Below are 17,744 nucleotides of genomic sequence, written 5' to 3'. Positions count from 1 at the left end.
ACAGCATGTACCAAGGTGTCAAAATGAGAACGAGCCTGGTGTGGGAAGAGGGAAAGGTTGTCCGAGCTCGGAAAGAGGGTTCAGGTGAAAGGCTGGGGGGTGGGGAAGTTCATGGTCTAGAGGGGGAATGGTGTTCAGAGGTTCACTGCCTCATTTCACAGTTGAGGATGGAGTCATAAGGAAATGAAATTATATTCCCAAGGTCACAAAGGTAGTATGAGGAAGACATGGGATTTGGTAGAAATTCCAGAGCTAGAAAGATAACTGTGGAGGACCTTAAATACAAGGAAAGAGAATTAAGATGTATTTTGTAGATGATGGGGAGTCATTGAAAGGATTTGATCACTGGAGAGCTGTGCATTACCAAGGTTCAGTAACATCATGAGGTAGATGATTGGAGGGGAGAGATGAGAGGTGAGACAATCAGCTAGGAGGCCATCAGAATAAGAAAGAAGGTGGCAAGGACTTTTGTTAGAAAGGTGAGCCTTTGGGAGGCTCAAATGTGAATGCAAAACACTTCGTGAACTTCAAAGTCCTTAATATAGGTTTGTTCTGACTGGAGACCCTTAGTAGGCATTGGTGGAATGAGATAGCAGTCATCACCCCAACTCCCCTTCCTATAACTCTATAGCACCATCACACACCTTTGACAAAGGATCAGGTTTTAGCCCTGAGAAGTTAAGTCATTTCTCCAGAGTTGCGCAGCTATCGAGGTGCATTGGGAAGGGTTCAAATCCAAATGCCCTAGTCCCAACCCCAAGGCTCTGTCTATATGGATTACCTCCTCTGGTGGTGTGAGAAGGCTTTACTGGGAAGACAAGCCAAGGTGCCATGGTGAGGAATGTGGTTTAGGAGGACAAAGGCCTCAACAAAGTTCTGCTGTAGATCCAACAGTGATCCTGACACTTTCCTTGACCCTGGACTTCCCAAGCACCTAGTAGGTATTTTAAAAAAACTTGTTTAATTGATTCCAAAGAAGGTAGATCCTGAACCCCATTCTTTGACAATATTTGAGCATATCTTTTTAATGGTTTGTAACCAGGATGGCATCTCATTATTTGTGATTCTGAAATGGGTTAAAATCCGTGAATAATGCTGATGAAATATTCAAAGCAGCTCTTTAAAAAATCTATTGGTTAACAAGATAATCTTGAGTCATCTTTTTAGCTGGTTCTGCCTGAGAGCCTGCTCCAGACCACTCTGAGGTCAATAGCAGAGTAGTCAGAGATATTGGAATGACTTTGGGGCAGAGGCACTTGCTGGGCTTGGCAGAATTTTCAATATCTGGGGCATATTTGACTTTAATAAAGGCAGGAGCAAGTTGTTTGAAATAAGCCTGGGGCCTGAAGGCTTGGTTTTCATTGGGGTGGGGAGAGAGGAAGGACAGCAACAGCTCTCAGGAGTGTTTTCATATTATTATTATTTTTTTCCTTGTTAAAATGCTAATGTCCTTGAATTCACCATTGGGTTATATCTTGACAAATGTGAAAGCTAAGTTCTCAGGAATCAAGGGACTTGGCTTTTTTTTCCCTTTGGGCATCCATTAATTATTCCCTTCTCCCCTCCCCAGATCTCAATTCAGTTCATTAAGTAAATATGACTGCAAATGGCTGATGATATGTTTCTCCACTGGCCTTCCAACTGGGGATCTGAGGGGCACAGCTTCCCACATGCCCTTCCCCAGAGGTTGCAGATATGCTGCTGAGGCTCTGCCCTTGGTCCTCCCTTCTTCTCCATGCCTTTTCTCCCTTAGTGATCTTACATAATCCCCCAATTTCAGCTCCAGCCTCCACACAGATGATGTCCAGAACAAGGTCTCCAGGGCAGATCACTGTTCTGATTCCCAGGCCCAGCTCAAGCTGCCTGCAAGACATCACCCAGACCCCCTTGACCGACTCCAAGGTCCAAAACTCCCTGACTCAAGGAAGCACTGTTGTTTTCCCTGTATCTGCTTCTCCTTTGGTCTTTCTTGTCTCGGTTTTTTCTGTAGTTGTACCTTTCACAGCTGTCCCATGTGTGTGAACTTGAGCCTCTACATTCCTCATCTCTCATATCCAGTCACAGGGTCAGAGGCTCATGCATTTAGAGCTGGAAGGAAGTTGGAGGTCATTAAATCCAATTCCTTCATTTTGCAGGAGGGGAGACTGAGGCCACAGAGGTGGAATGACTTGGCAAGGGTCACAAAGCTAGCAAGTTTTTCAGGTGGTCTTTGAATGCAGATTTTCCTGCCTCCAGTCCAAGACAAGATCCACTTCAGATAACTGGCACATTGAATCTCTTCTGTTTCTGTCATCCACCCCACCCCCTTATTCCCCAGGCCACTAGTCTCATCATCACCAGCATTCTGATAGACTGTTTGATAGACTGGCTACCCAATAGGCCATTCCTCCTCTCTGTTCCCATCAATACAGCTCCCGTTCCCCTCCAAGATTCATGTCCCTTTTGCTTAAACAGAGGCAGCTCCTGTGTGATGGGAATAGTGCCGATCTTGGAGTCAAAAAGAAACTTCCTGACTGCATGAGGGTGGTCAAGTCCTTAACTACTCTGACTCAGTTTCCTCATCTGTAAAAGAGAGCTAATATTACTTTCAGTGCCTAATTATATCACAGGGTCATTATGAGAATCACATGAAGTATGTTGTACCCCTTAAAATCTATGAAAATGTTGGTTACTAATATCATTGCCTCGATCAGGTCATTGGCCTCCTTCACTCACAATTCTTCAGTGGCTCCCTATTGCTTCTGAGTAGAATTCAGATTCATGTCTGGCATTCAAGTGCTTGCCTACTCTAGTGGCATCCATCCCACTACATGAAATTCAAGGCAGAGCATGGATTAGGACCCAGCCCTTCTGTCTCCCATTATGATGCACCTTCCAGTCAGCCAAGACACTTCTGTTGTGTTCCTTTGGAGCAGCTAGTAAGTGCAGTGGATAGAGTGCTGGGCCTGGAGTTAGGAAGTCCTGGGTTTCAATTCAGCCTCAGATACTTACCCCTTTTCTGTAAAATGCAGATAATACTAGTACCTAGCCCCCAGTGTGGTTGTGAAGAGCAAAGGACATAATAACTGACGTTTTTAGCACAGTGCCATTGAAATGGTGACAATAATAGGAAAGTTCTCCTTCTTCTGAGACTCCTGGCATCCCATGATCCAAGCCAAGCCCCCTCAGGGACCAGATATGCTCAAGGGCCCCAAGGTGTCAGAGCTGCAGCGGGCCTTGGGGATCATCTGCTCAAGTTTGGTTGTGGGAGGACATTTTCTAGAATCTGGGACTGGCACAGTTGAAAGGAATGTTAGGTCTCAAAACAGGCTTGGAGCAAGGACAGGGCACCCAGGGTCACAGAACTTCCCTGCCATGGCTAGATTAAGGCTAGGGGGTCCCATCACAAAATCATGGAATTATGTTGGCAAAAGTGCAAATAAAATCCAAACTGAAGCCAATTAGAGTAAAATGGCTATTGAAATATATTTTAAAAATAAGGTCATGCACCCCAAGTTAATAACCCTCATCCTAGAAAAATCATCTCAGGATACAGGGGATAACCCAGCTCACTATGTTGGCAGCAGTCAGGGATTAAAATAGGTTTGAATTTCAGTTGAGCAGACAATGCCAGGCTTACAAAAATCCACCCACAGATCTACGAGAGTTGTAAAGGGTTTTTTCCCCACTGCACACAGGCAAGCAAACACACACACACACACACACACACACACACACACACACTCACACACACATCATGTGCTGCCGTGCTCCCTCCTCCTGCCCACGCAAGACGCATGTTACCCCAGACAAAGGTCAGAAGAGAAATTGTTTTCTAGAAGATAACGGGGAACACACTTGTTCATCAGCTGAGCTTTTAAAAAATATTGTCAGGGCCCATGTGCTTCCTAGTCCTTGAGCACTTAGGAAGCTGGCATGATGGAAACAGTCTTACCTCTTCAAAAAGGTAAGGCTGTAATCATAATCAGCTTTGCTTTATAAACTGAAGGACTTTTGCTGAGTGGAACAGTCTTTTCAATTCTATCTTTGTCTTGGAGCTTCAAGATGAAAGGAACAGATATAAGAGCTGAAAGCGGCATGACCAAAAATGGGACTAGATTGGCTGGCCTGAAAGGCAGGTGGCCAGCTTTCCGGTTCTGCTTCCACAGAACCTGGTCTGTGTGACCTTGAGAGTTTTCTCTCCACTCTGGGCATCAGGTGCTTCCTCTGTGGAGTGAGTGACTTGACTTCCATGGACTCTCATATTACTTGAATCAGTGACAATCCCCAAGTGCAGCTTTGCCAGAAACAAGAATGTTCTGAGGATTGTCCTGTGGCCTCTAAAGTCACCTCAACTCATTGAGGATGGATTAGGCACCTACTGTGTGTAGGATTGAGGCAGAATGTTATGACAGCTGGAGAGGAAGCCTCTGAGTCCAGCAGATAGACGTGGGCTCCAAGCTCATCTCTGACCATTACTGGATACTTGACAAATCATTTGCCTCTCAATGCTTCCAGGTAACAGAGGCTCCAAGACCGAATCACAGATCCCGTAGATCCCTGGAACAGTGAAATCACCAATCAGGTCAAAGAAAGGACTGTGTAGAGATTTGTGCCAGATGCTAGGGATGCAAACCACTCCCAGCCTCAGTTTCCTCATCTGTTGAATGAGGATAGTCACAGCACCTACCTCAGCACATGTCTAGCACTTTGTAAGCAAGCCTTAATGTACTCTTCAAATGCTAGCTGCGGTTATGCATTTTATTATTAAAAAGGGACAGTTCCTACCCTCAAGGAGCTTTGTGTTCTGCTAGGTGTGCACATGTATACCAATAAGTCACACAAGGCAATTTGAGGAGGAGAGACAGAATGCTGCCATCTGGCGTGGCATGTCAAGGAAAGCTTTCCATGAGAGCTGGCACCTGGGCTGGGCCCTAAAGGACATTAAGGAAACCTTGGATAAGGACAATGATGATGATGATGAAAATAAAAAATACCATATTTCCCCATGTATAAGATGCACCTTTTCCTGAAAAAAATTGGGGTCTAAAAACTGGGTGTGTCTTATACAGTGGTTGTAGATTTTTACTTGCATTTCCTGCTTTTTCCCGCTTGCTGTCTTTGCGTTCATTGTTTTGCATTTATTACCCACATATTAGGTTACATTTTGCCACATTGTGCCCAGAAATGGTTCAGAAAAGATTTTCAAACAGTGCTGAATTCAAGTTACAAGTGATCCAATTTGCAAAAGCGCGTGTAAATCATGCTGCCGAATGTAAGTTTGGTCCTCCTCCAACTGAGAAAACAATCTGAGACTGGCTACGGGAAGAAGAAGCCCTACTGAAAGCGCCACGGCAGAAGAAGGCCATGAGAGGCAAGTCAGCAAAATGGCCTGATTTAGAGAGGGAATGGAACATGTTGGATTGAAGAGCAAAGGGCAATTGGAATTCCTGTGTCCACAAAGATGGTTCAGCATGAGGCCGGAAGAGCTGCTGATGGAAAAGAAGTTACCGATTTCAAAGGAGGACCCAGTTGGTGCTTCAGGCTCATGAAATGGAATGGACTAAGCATGTGTACATGCACCAGACTTGCCCAAAAGATGCCCAAAAGCTATGAGCAGATGAATAAATCTCAAGTTCAATAACTTCATGTAATACATTTTTTTTTCAAATTTCAGGCCCCAGAATTAAGGTGTGTCTTATACACAGGGAAATATGGTAATAACATGTATGTATACATACACACATATATGCTATACATGCATTTTTCTCTCTTGATCGTCACCAAATGAGGTAGGTGCTATTATTCTCCCTATTTTATAGATGGAAAGACTGAGGTTTAGAGACATCAAGTGGGGTGCTCCACATCATTGCACCAGCAGGTATCTGAAGCAGAATTGGGACTCTAAGCCTGGTGCCCTACCCCCTGCACTACCTGGCCTCCTCTAACTCCTACTTAAAAGCCTCATTTAACAGATGAGGAGTCAAATGCCCAAAAAAGGGAAAAATGTGCCGAGGTCACAGATTAGGGGGCAGATTGAGGACTGGTATCCAAGACTGATGGGAAAGAAGATTTAGGTCTGCAAGAGTCTTTGCGGTCCCCCTAGCCCAGCCATTCCCATTACAGATGAAGAGACCAATCTCTCTCAGAGAGATTGAGTGCCTTGCCTAAAGGGATATCAGTCTTAGTTGTCAGAGGCAGGATTGGAACTCAGGTCCTCTAACTCCCCAGTCAGCTCTCTTCCTATGCCATGCATCTGATTCTGAGTCCTTTAGTCCTCCCATCACACCATGAGCATCTTATATTTAGGGAGCAGATGACAAGGCCCTTTTCTGATTCACCCTGGTAGAGTTAAAACATGCTCTTTCACAGGAATGGTCCAAGAGGTTCCAACTCCAACATGGTGGACAAATCCTAACGCCTTTCTGGTTTCAGCCATTGTCTCTAAATGCACTCCATAAAATGCTGCCTCCTTGAAGAGGTTGTGGCCTCACTCCGTGGTTCTCTGCCCCACCACACTGTCCAGCCTCAGCACTAGCCTGATCTCAGCAGGGATGCTGGGAGGAGGAGATGCTCAGAGGATGCTGCTGAGACAGAAGCAGCAGTGGGCACAGCCATGCGGGGAGCTGCCTGAGTCTCCCCATCCCCAGCCAGGGCTGATGACTCAGGCCAGTAGGGATATCGACAATTTTTCCAGCAAAATTAACAAATAAACTGGAAGAGCAGCGGGAAACATAACATTAAATATGAGCTAGAGGAATGCTATGAAAGTCCTTCCCAAAGACAGAAAGGACAGCTTCGTTCTACATTAGGAAGGCAAAGGGAATTGGTAAAATGACCAATGGCATCTGGCCTTTGGGTAACCTTGGGCAAGTTCCTCCTCCCCTCAGAGCCTAGTTTGAGCTTCTGTAAGGTGAGACGTTGAATTAGATCATCTCCCAGGTCCAATCTAGCTCGGTTCTTCCTTGCTCTAATGTCCCTCCCAGCTCTGACATTCTGTGTTTCAAAAGGTCTTCCCAGAGCTGTCCCAATTAGTTCAAAAATATTTGCAGGTCCCTCCCAGATCTGATAACCCCCATTCTGTGTTCCTTACTTTTATGAGTAAAACTTAAATGAACAGAAGATAATTTCAAGAAAGCTCTAGCAAATGTGGGGATCTGTACTTGAACTAATTTTTCAATTAAAAAAAGACTTCTAAGAGGCAGAGGTGAGGAGGAAGTGCATTCCTGGCATGAGGAACAGTCTATGCAAAAGCACAAAGGTGGGAACTGGAGGGCTTTCTATAAGGAACAGCAAGACAGGGAAGATAGTTTGGTGGCACTTTGCGAAGGGCTTGCAATGTCAATAGAGGACTTTGTGGTTTATATCAGAGGCAGGAGGGAGTTGTTATGGCTTTTTGACTGAGGAATGACTTGAGGATTTCACTCTTGTAGTTATTTTAAAGAAAAAATTTCCAATTATATTTATTATATTTATCATTTTTAAAAGTTCTGAGTTACAGATTCTCTCCCTCCCTTTTTCTCTCCCTACCCTTCCCCTTCTTTGAGACAGAAAAAAAATCTGATATAGGTGATATGTGTGAAATCATGCAAAACATATTTACTCTGGTAGTTATATGAAAGCTAGAGAGGGAGAAGAGAAAGTGGTTGCACACAAATAACTCAATTTTGAAACTATTGACGTAGTCCAGGCAAGAGGTGCTGAAGGCCTGAGGTGACGGTGATTCTCTGAATGAAGAGAAGCAGGAATTGGGCTAGATTTGTGTCAAGAGAATGGATGTACTCCATGTGGGAGAGTGAGAAATCCAGGATGACTCAAGGTTGTGAAGCTGGGACACTGGAAGGATGGGGGTACCCATGACAGAACTAGGAGGGTGGGGGTTTTGAGGAAAGATAGTGAGTCTTCACTTTTCACCTTTTGAGCTTTTTTGGAGGGGGGAAGGCAAGACAATTGGGGTTAAGTGACTTGCCCATGTCACACAGCTCCTGTCAAGTGTCTGAGGCTGCATTTGAACTCATGTCCTCCTGACTCTGGGTGGGGGGGTGCTCTATTCACTGTGCACCTGGCTGCCCCTCTGAGCTTTTTTATTGTACCTCTCCTCTCACCTGTTCTCTCCATAGTGCATGGGTAATGAATGATAACAGTAACAGTGATAAGAGTAGTGGGAATGGTATCTGACCGAGTGGGAACAGCACAAAGCAACAGTAGCAGTAACAAAAGTGGAGGGAACAGCAACCAAGACAGCAATGACAGTAACAGCAGCCATGGTAGGATGAAAAGGAGGAAAATGGAAGGGGAGGGGAGATGGCAATTAGAGAAAATCGGTGGCAATACTAGGAAGAATTAGTCACATTCACAGTAATGAGGTTAATAGAAACAGAAAATAATGAGCATCATCGTGGTATAGTGGGTGCAAAGTCAGAGGTTCTAGATTCCAATTCCACTTCTCCCACTCACTGCCTCTGTGACCTTGGGCAGGTCACTGCCTCTTTGTGCCTTCCCTTCTGTATGCTCCAGTTAGCTGGCCTGACTAGCAATGCCCCCCTCCCTTGTTTAGCTTTACATAATTTATTTTAAGTAATTTAAGTAAAAACTCCCTAGTTCCTGGTTCCTTCACTGACATCTATGAACATGTCCAGATCCCCCTCATCCTTAAGAAACAAAACCAAACAAAAAACAACTACAAAACGACATACCAGACCTTGCCATCCTTGTGAACAATGATTCCACGTCTCTCCTCCCTTTTTAGCCAGACTTCTTGGAAAAGCTGTCTATTCCCATTGTTTTCACTTATCTTCTCACTCTTCAACCCTTTGAGGTTTTTCTTCGGAACTTGTCTTTCAACTGAAACCGATACCTCCAGGGTGACCAATGCTCTCTTATTTATCGAATTCAATCAATGACCTTTTTCTCCATCCTCATCTTTCTTTACTTTTCTGCAGCCTTTGATGCTATTGACCACTAACTCCTGCTTCGAAGACTGCTAGTTGCATCCCTGCTGGGAGGAGAGGGGAAAAAATTGGATCCCCTGTGTGAGCCTTCTGCCCCTCTCCTACCTCCACCACCCCCAGTTTTCACAATCGGCCTGTTCCTGATAACATTCTACAAGAAACCTGAATATAGAGATTGTAGTCCTCACTTATCCCTTCTGGTGAGCTGTGGAGTGGGCTTCTCAAGTCATTGACATTTTAGCTTCTAGTGTTCCTTCAGCTCTGACTTCTATGTTTAATATTCTGAGGTCCCACTCAGATCTGGTCTTCTGTCTTCTAAAATCTAATCTCCAGAAGAGATATTCTGTTTTCCATGTTCAAAGGTCCCTTCCAGCTCTGAACTTATGTGTCCTGAGATCTAAGGCCCCTCAGAATGGTGAGGTCTTGTCTTCAGGTTTTTGCTTTGTTCCTCTGTTTGATTTCTCCTAAGTGGGGAAAACACTGAGCCGTGCTCAATGCTATACAAATGGGGTGAAGAAGCAAGGTCTTTCAGCTCTTAGCTTGCATCCAACATGCTCAAATATATTGAGAGCAGCTGATGACGGATGCAGACAGCTGGTTCAATGTGGTCATGTATGGACATGCCGCCCAGATGTTTTCTGCATATCCTGTCTTGCCAGGGCTCTCTGATGTTTATTGTTCCCAAAGAAAAAGTCATTACAATGCACAGATTGCTTACTTAGGAAGATCCATTCAGTGCTCCCCGTGGTATTGAGAAGCAAACATTGCTTGGAGGAGCATGGCTCTGCTGCATTCTATGTGTTCTATCCCAGCTATGTCTGGGCTCTGCTGCTGGTGGCATACTTTACAAACATGTGTTGAATACAGCCTTCGGCAGAATTAAGAAAAAAGGCTGACACTGAATTTGTGAACTGGTGCTTAAAGAATATGCTTCCTTCCAAAGTCATGTGCTTGGAGTCCAATGCCACCCTCCCCCAAGGAAGGGACACGAAGACAGAATTCTACCTAGTGGCTAATGGTGCCCAATAGTGATGGAGATGGGCCACAGCTGGAGGGGAATTGGTAGAGCAATGCAAATTTAAAGCCCTGCCTGGCTTCTGAGACATTTTCAACATAGAAACACCTGTTGCAGAGTTTCTGGAGACAGCCATTTCATTGGTGCCAGTCTTCCTGAGCCTACCCTGCCTTAGTAGACAGTCTAGAGGAGATGCTCAGGCCTGTAAAAAGGCTGAAACTAACCTGGAGCTAAGGCTCTTTGAACTAAGCTAGTTGGGGATTCATACAGCAAATGCACAGTTCATCCTTAGGCCCATACTTAAGGCTTCAAGGACCCAAGATGAGCCCAGGGGTAGCTGGTGCTCTCTCTGCTGGCATAAACTTTAAGGTCTGAGAGCTCCCTCCACACCATGCCAATGTAGCAGAATAAGGTGATACAAGTCAGGCAGAGATGGGAATTCAAATTCAGTTAATGGAGCATCTTGGATCAGCAAAGAACCATCATGAGCAGCAGAAAGAGGCTAGGACTAGAATAGGAAAACCTAAGTTCTGGTTCAACTTCAGCACTAGCCAGAGTTTCCTTTTTTCACCTTCTTTTCCTCATTTGTAAAATTTTAATGACTTCTCACAAACCACAGTCAACTGACTGGTATATGGAGTACACGATCGACCAAAGCAACTCAAAAGACAATAGCTGAGCAATCCACATGAGGGTTGAAAATGTCAATAAAGAATGAATGTTGTTCAGATTATGGCATAGAATTGCACAGGCAGCCTGCTGAGTACGTCTATATCAGTACATGTATCTTGGACAGACACTGTAGACTAGAATGGAATAGGAAGACAAAAATAACCTGCATTGCGTTAAGAAACTCTTTGGCACTTTCAGTGATCCCAAGCTGCTCTCTGACCCACAAATCTGTCTTTTGAACATTAATCATCTCCCAGAGTTACAATATTCTGAGATCATGGAGCACCATACTCTCCAAGGCATCAGAACTTCAAGTGGCCCAAAGGTGAAGTGATTTATAGATGTGGGAATGGAAGAGACATTAGAAATTATGTGGTCCAATTCTTTTACTTTACAGATGAGGAAACAGAAGCAGCTTCCTAAACCAAGAGCTTCTAGGGATTTCAGATGTCAGGTAGTCCAGCCCCTTCATTATGAAGATGAGGAAACTGAGAAACACAGAAGGAAAGTGACTTGCCCAAGATTGTAGAAGTAGTAAATATCAGAAATGGGATTCAAAGCTTAGTCTTTTGACTCCAGAGCCAATTATCTTTCCAGTGTGCCACCCCAGCTCCCAATTCCATTTTTGAGGATTTCATGTCATCTTCTGGGGCAGAGATGATCGTGACGATAATGATGGTGTTGGTGGTGCTGACGATGGTAATGATGTTGGTGATGCTGCTGCTTCTGCTGATGGAAGTAAGAACAGTGTGACATTGGAACAGATCATTAGTGTTTGGATTTGACAAGTAGAATAGAACTTTGTGAAGAGCACTGGATTTAGGCTTACAACACCAACTTGACCATTTCTCTTCCACATGACAGTAGATAGATGTCTTAATGCCTTAGCCTTGGTTTCCTCATTTGTAAAATGAAGATGTTACTTGTACTGTGGGAGGACTTGTACAACCTATGGGGGTATCCAATAACGGCATCTAAGATCCCTTCTAGCTCCAACAGCAACATCAATAATTGCAACAATAATGAGTACTCATAGGGAGCCATGGGGTGTACTATACAGAGAGTGCTGGAGACTTGACCTGACATGATTCATCGAAAGAGAAATAGTGCTTTGCAGCTGTGTCTGCTCCAAGACTGTCGTCCATCCTGACATTCAGATTCCACATCTGGGAGGCCCGACCTGATGATATTGTTTTTGCTTCCCCCTTCCCCTGGCCCTCCCTTCCCTCTTACTCCCCAGGGCACCCTCATCCTCCCAGCCTCCAGGGTCACAGCCTCAGAGTCTGCCTGGATTCCTCAATGTCTCTCAGGCTGCCCCCATAGCCAATCTCAACTTCACCTCTGCCTCGTCTCCTCCATATGCCCCCTTCTCCCCTCTGACACTGAACACCTCCCCATGCAGGCCCTCATCACCTCATACCCGGTCTGTTGCAATTGCTTCTGGCTCATCTGCCTGCCTGTAGTAGCTCCCAACTCCAGTCCTTCCATTCAGCCATTAAAGTGATTTTCCTAAAAACCAGGTGCAATCATGTCAGCCCTCTGCTAGTAAACTCCAGTGACCCCCTATCCCCTCCAAGATCAAATATAAAGGCCTCCTTTTCAAAGTCTGCATTAAAAGTCATTCATAACCTGGCCCCTTCCTACCTTTCTGGTCTTCTTATACCTTATTCCTTGCCCCTCCCCCCTATCCCATCCACATATAACATCCAATGACACTGGCTTCCTTTCCCACACTCCATCTTGCATCTCTGCTTTTTCACTGGCTGGCCCCCATGCATGGAATGGCCTCCTCACATCTGCCAACTGGCTCCCCTGGCTTCTGCCAGCTCAGCTAAAATTCAGTCTGTATAAGAAGCCCTTTTGGTCCCCCATAACATTAGTACCTTAACTCTATGCTTGCTCTCTTCTCTTCTCTTCTCTTCTCTTCTCTTCTCTTCTCTTCTCACCTCTCCTCCTTTCTCCCTCCCTCCCTCCCTCTCTCTCTCTCGGCATAAAGGTCACTAGACTGGGAGACAGAAAAAATGGGTTCTTCTACCCCAGCTCAGGTGCTGACTCTCCTTGTGACTTTGGATACTCTTTGGGCCTCAGTTCTCTCTTCTGTAAAAATGGTTTGCACATAATGTTCTCTCAAATAACATCTGCCTCTGTTGGTGGATGGTTCCAAGTCTAGAAAAAGGATGATGATGCAGAAGCCAGGCCTGGGTGTCAATGAAAGGCTCCTTGGACCTAGGCCTGGGAAGAAGTTGGTTTCTGTTAGAATCCCAGAATCTTAGCATTGAAAGGGGCCCAGGAGGCCATCTTGTCCAGCCTATGCTGGGAGCAAAGAATTCCCTCTATCACAATGCTGAGGATGGACTGCTCTGCCTTTCCTAGTGTCTGAGGCCCCAGTGCTGCCTCTCTGGGCTGAGGGGCTCCCTGGAGATAAGTCCCCACCCCTGCTCCGGGACCCCTATGCCTGTGTCTCACAGTTCTGGCCTCTGCCCCTGTGTCTAGGCTCCGCTCAACTGCCCCACCTTGGATCCCTGGAGCTTAAAAGTTAAGGGCTGCTGCCTCCATCAAGGCCCTGTTGCCCCTACTCCCTTCCCAACATTGGAGTTACTAATAGCCTTAACGCACGCACGTGCGTGCACACACATGCGCGCGCGCGCGCACACACACACACACACACACACAGAGCAGCCCCCCCAGGGCTTTGTACAAAGTAGTTACTTCACTGATACTTATTAAACCAAATTATACAATTTATATAGCCTTTCTAAGAATTTTACCAAACTTGCTTTAATTAGATCATCTACTTTTAATTAATATTGGGCTTGGTTCATTAAAGGAGGCCATTCTGTTCCTACTTGGTGGCAGGGGTGGGGTTGGACTGACCCTGGGGTTTCATCCATGTTTGAAGTGTCCAGTGATGAGCAATCTCTTCCAATTCTCAGCTGCCCCTGCTCTGTCCCTGCTGGGCTAGAAGTGCCTGGGATCCCGAGATGGTAAGTAACTTGTCCAGGGTCACACAGCCAGGATATGTCAGAGGTAGGACCTGAACACAACTCTCCCTGACTCAAAGTTGGCTCTCTCTGTACTGTACTGTGCTTTCTCCACAAATACCACCTCTCCCTGCCCCATGCCAATAATTGTTCATTTTTGTTTGTGGTCCTCCCTGGGCCTGGAAGCACTAATCTGATGTTTTCTTGGAAACTTGACAGTTCTGAAGTGCCACAAGTTCAGGCTGGCTCTCTCCTTCACCACGATTCCTCCTGTTTCCACTTTTCTGGGCCAAGCACTGACCGATCCATCCTGGCCTTGGAACTAAGAGGAGGCCGTCAGCACAGGGAGTCATGGATCTGGCCATTTCAGCAATGTGTCAAAAAATCAGCTTGAGGTAGAGGGAGGCAAAGAGAAGGGGGTTGTGGCAGAAGTCAGAGCTCTGATGGACTAGGACCAAGCAGAGGCCTGCAGTGAGGAGCTGCCTGGTCCAGGCCCAGGACCTGGCTGCAGGCTTGCCTTCTCAGACATGCAGGCCATTTTCTGCTGCTTCTCTGAGAGTTTAGTAAGGAAGCTTTGGGAGGAACGTTCCCATTCCCTCTGCTGCCACCCCCCCACACACACACACACACATTAGAGAGCATGGCTCCCAGACACTGATTGAAGAACAAACCTCAATCTTGAAATAATGGGAGCCCCAAGGCCCACCCGAGATGCATCATGGTGCCGTTTTGTTTTAAAGACCTTTTCTGTATATTGCTTTGCACCTTCATGTCCTTCACCTAGAGCTAGTGCAGTACCATGGAAAGAATACTGGTCCTGTCTCCAGGTTGTTGTACTTCATTCTTGAAGAGGACCAAAATGACATCACTACGATTGAATCAAGATTCAGTGTGTCTGACTATGTCTGATCAGGCCAATATGAGCTCAGAACGTTCTATCATAGGTCGAGCACAAATAGCCCATATGAACATTTGGGTTGGATGGACATTTAGGTGTATCCATATAGATAGATAGATAGATAGATAGATAGATAGATAGATGAAATATCTTGTTTGATCCACATCGACTCTGAGAGAGAGGTGGTAGGATCATCCTCCTTTTACAGATAAGGAAACTGAGTTATGGAGAAATTAAGTGACTTTGCCTAGGGTCACAGGTCAGTGTCTGGGACATAATTTGAGCTTGTCTTCCTGACTCCATGCCCAGAACTCTTTCCACTCCACCGATGAACTGCCTTCAATTATAGAGTCAGTGCGGTTGGTGACAAAAGGGCTTCATCTTGGGCTTTGAATTTTGATCATGATTTGAATTCCAGATCTGACACTCATTAGCTGTATGACCGTGGAGAAGTTGCTTAACATCTTTAAGCTTTGAGTTCCTCTCACCTGCTCCAGGTGCTCACCTGCTTCCCCAGGTTTTGTGAGGGAAGCACTTTGTAGACCATATCTTTCTGGGGCAACAAGAGTCATCATTCTTGTAGGATGCTCTCAATGGTCAGAAAAGGAGGCAGTCTTGGGTTTGTATAGACAGAATGCAGAATAATCTCCCTAAGGTGAAGCTCTGACCATGTCACTCCTCTGCAAAAATCTTTAGTGGCTCTCCATTGCCTGTGGTACTCCCTGACTTCCTCCAACACTCAGGTGATGCAGCCCCTGCTGCAAGACACCTTCCCTGGTCCCCCCAACTCCTAGTGCCTTGCCCTCTGGGTTGCCTTGCATCTACTCAGCACTATCCTCTGCCTTCTATATATACCTCATAATCTCTCCCTCTCCACCCCCCAAGCCTATCTGTGAATGCTCTCCCCTTTTCCTGATGATTTTGGCTTTATTTATCAGTGTATATAATGTAGCCTTCAGTAGATCTGAAGCAAATTGAGGGCAAAACCTGATTCTGTTTTGACTCCATACACTTGCCTTAAGTAAAGCTATGAATTTTGACCAAATTGAAGCTGTGCTCCAGGTGTGGCCATGATAGCAACAGGTCAGGGGAGGTGACGGGAACTTGCTGCATGAATGTGCTTCTTCCTTGACATTGAGACTGGATTCTCATGTGAGAATTTTCTACAAGGAAAAGCAATGTGAAGGGTCAGTGTGATCTTGCAGATACCCTCCAGCTCTGTGGTCACCAAGAAGCCCCCACCCAGAGATGCAGAAGTGTTTCCAGACTCCTTCTTTCCACATCCCTCCTCTGCTCTCAGCCCATTTCACTCTCTAGACCCTAGATCACCTGGTGGTCATTATCTCTTACAGAATGCAAGCAGACACCAGAGCATGATATAGGTGGAATTCTAGCTCCCTGCTCAGCAGGCCTGGACAATTCTGAGCCCCTTCAGTTTGGACAGGAAAATGGTTGCAGGCTGCAGATGGCTAAGAAGCCATTTTTCACTCAGATTCCTGATTACTGATGCCTCGGTAGGGCAGGCACACTTGGGGATGGAGGCTGGCCTGGGCTGCCTTGTGCTTCAGACACCTACCTTCCCTAGCTAAGATAAGGCATTGGGGAGATTCCATTTCATCCTTGTTAATTCCTGGGGCCAAGACAGAACTCCATGTAATTTCCTCAATTTACTAAGTGGACTTTTTGCTCTCCTGTCAAGGCTATCACTGACCCTGGGCCCTTGTAATGGCTAATTCTTCAGATTGTTAACTGGGGTGGATGACAAAGGGTTTGCATCTCCCCCACTGACTCGTGAAAGGCAAAGATTCCCAGAGTAATTTTCAAAAGCCTCCAATTTTCAGTTTTTTTGTTCTTCCCCACTTTTTGCTTTCCACCCAGTGAAAAAGCCCCAGCAGTGATTTGCTTGAAGAAAAAGAACAGGAAAAAAAAAGAAAAGTAGAGCTGGCTTTTGGCCTGAGTTTGTTCTTCCCAAGTGGAGGCCTGACGTATGCTCTGTAAACAATTGCAAGGGTCCCCTTAACTCAATTACGACTATTGAAAAGAGGCTTATGGTGGAGAAAGAAGAGAGTCCTGCTTGTTTCCTGATGACTGATAGGATGGCACAGCTCGGGCCTCAGAAGGAACCAAGGCAGTAGGTTCCTGGAAAGAGGATCGCATAAGTTTCCCCAAGGGGCCAGGGGTAGATCTCAGTCTCCATGGAAGGTCCAAGGCTATTGGCCCTATTGGGAAGTCCTTTGCATCTAGGTTAACTTGGCTTTTCAGAGAGGAGACAAACATCAAAAGTGCAAGAAAGTCCTTTTGCCAATGTAATAGATTTGTATTTTAGAACTGAAGCAGATTTCTTATTTGCATTGTGTAGTCTCAGACCACAGGCTGGACCTTAGCTATGCAATGAGGTGGGGTGAGGTTGTTTCTGGGGCCCCTCTCTGTTTTCCTTGCATTCTCTATCCATCACATGTCTCCCAAGCCTTGAGAACCCAGGTTAAGTACCCCTGATAGAATTGAACCTTTTCATTTTATAGAATTTGAGGGACTAAAAGGATAAGATCATGATCTCACTCAGGTACTAAGTAGCGGAGCTAGAATTTGGCCCTGTTCTGTGCCCATTTTCTTGAGGGGCTATTCTTTCATGAAGGGACAAAGACAGAGCTGGGAGAGAATCCCTTGGCTAAGGAACAACTCTCCCCTCCCCCAGCCCCCAGGCAGCTCCTCTTTTCTTTTCTTCCTTCTTAGTGATTTACTGTGAAAATGTGCTTCCATTTGTCTGGTAACGTCTGTGTGCTGTTACCCACTACTGCTGACTTCAGCACTTTTCTCTGTGAATGCTGGGAGGGGGCTGGGGAAGGAGGCAGCCCAGTATATAGTGTGGGCCCCAAACAAAGCAGGAGATTCTACTGCCCTGCAAAGGGGACAGCACAAGGGGGCTGAGGAGGACTTTCTGTCCTCTCTTCACTCAGATTCGGTATTACAAATTGAAAAAATGTATACTTGCTTTTCTATTTCTGTGTCAAGAAAATATAGAACTACAAGAGTTCAGAGCTGAAAGATATCTTGGAGATCATGCCATGGAATCATAGCATGTGCAAGCCTATGGAGAGCCCCAGGAAGCTTCTAGGCTATTGTGTGCCTAAAACATCCAGCCTCCGCTCATAGGTGCTCAGTGATGGGGAGCTCACTACCCCCAGAGGCAGACCATTCTGCTTCTAATAATTCATTTCAGAGTATTCTGAGGAATTCTTGATTTCTAG

At 45.7% G+C, this 17,744-nt stretch overlaps 1 protein-coding gene across 1 annotated transcript in view; it reads left to right on the top strand.

The window, feature by feature from the left end:
- The window catches only part of TAFA5 (TAFA chemokine like family member 5), a 582,115-nt gene that overhangs the window by 26,399 nt on the left and 537,972 nt on the right, over window positions 1-17,744 (top strand). The window lies entirely within an intron of this gene.

The sequence above is a fragment of the Trichosurus vulpecula genome, chromosome 5 (genome assembly GCF_011100635.1).
Source record: "Trichosurus vulpecula isolate mTriVul1 chromosome 5, mTriVul1.pri, whole genome shotgun sequence".
NCBI classification, from domain to species: Eukaryota; Metazoa; Chordata; class Mammalia; order Diprotodontia; family Phalangeridae; genus Trichosurus; species Trichosurus vulpecula.
The sequence above is the reverse complement of the archived record's forward strand: the minus strand, read 5'-3'. Positions and strand labels throughout refer to the sequence as shown.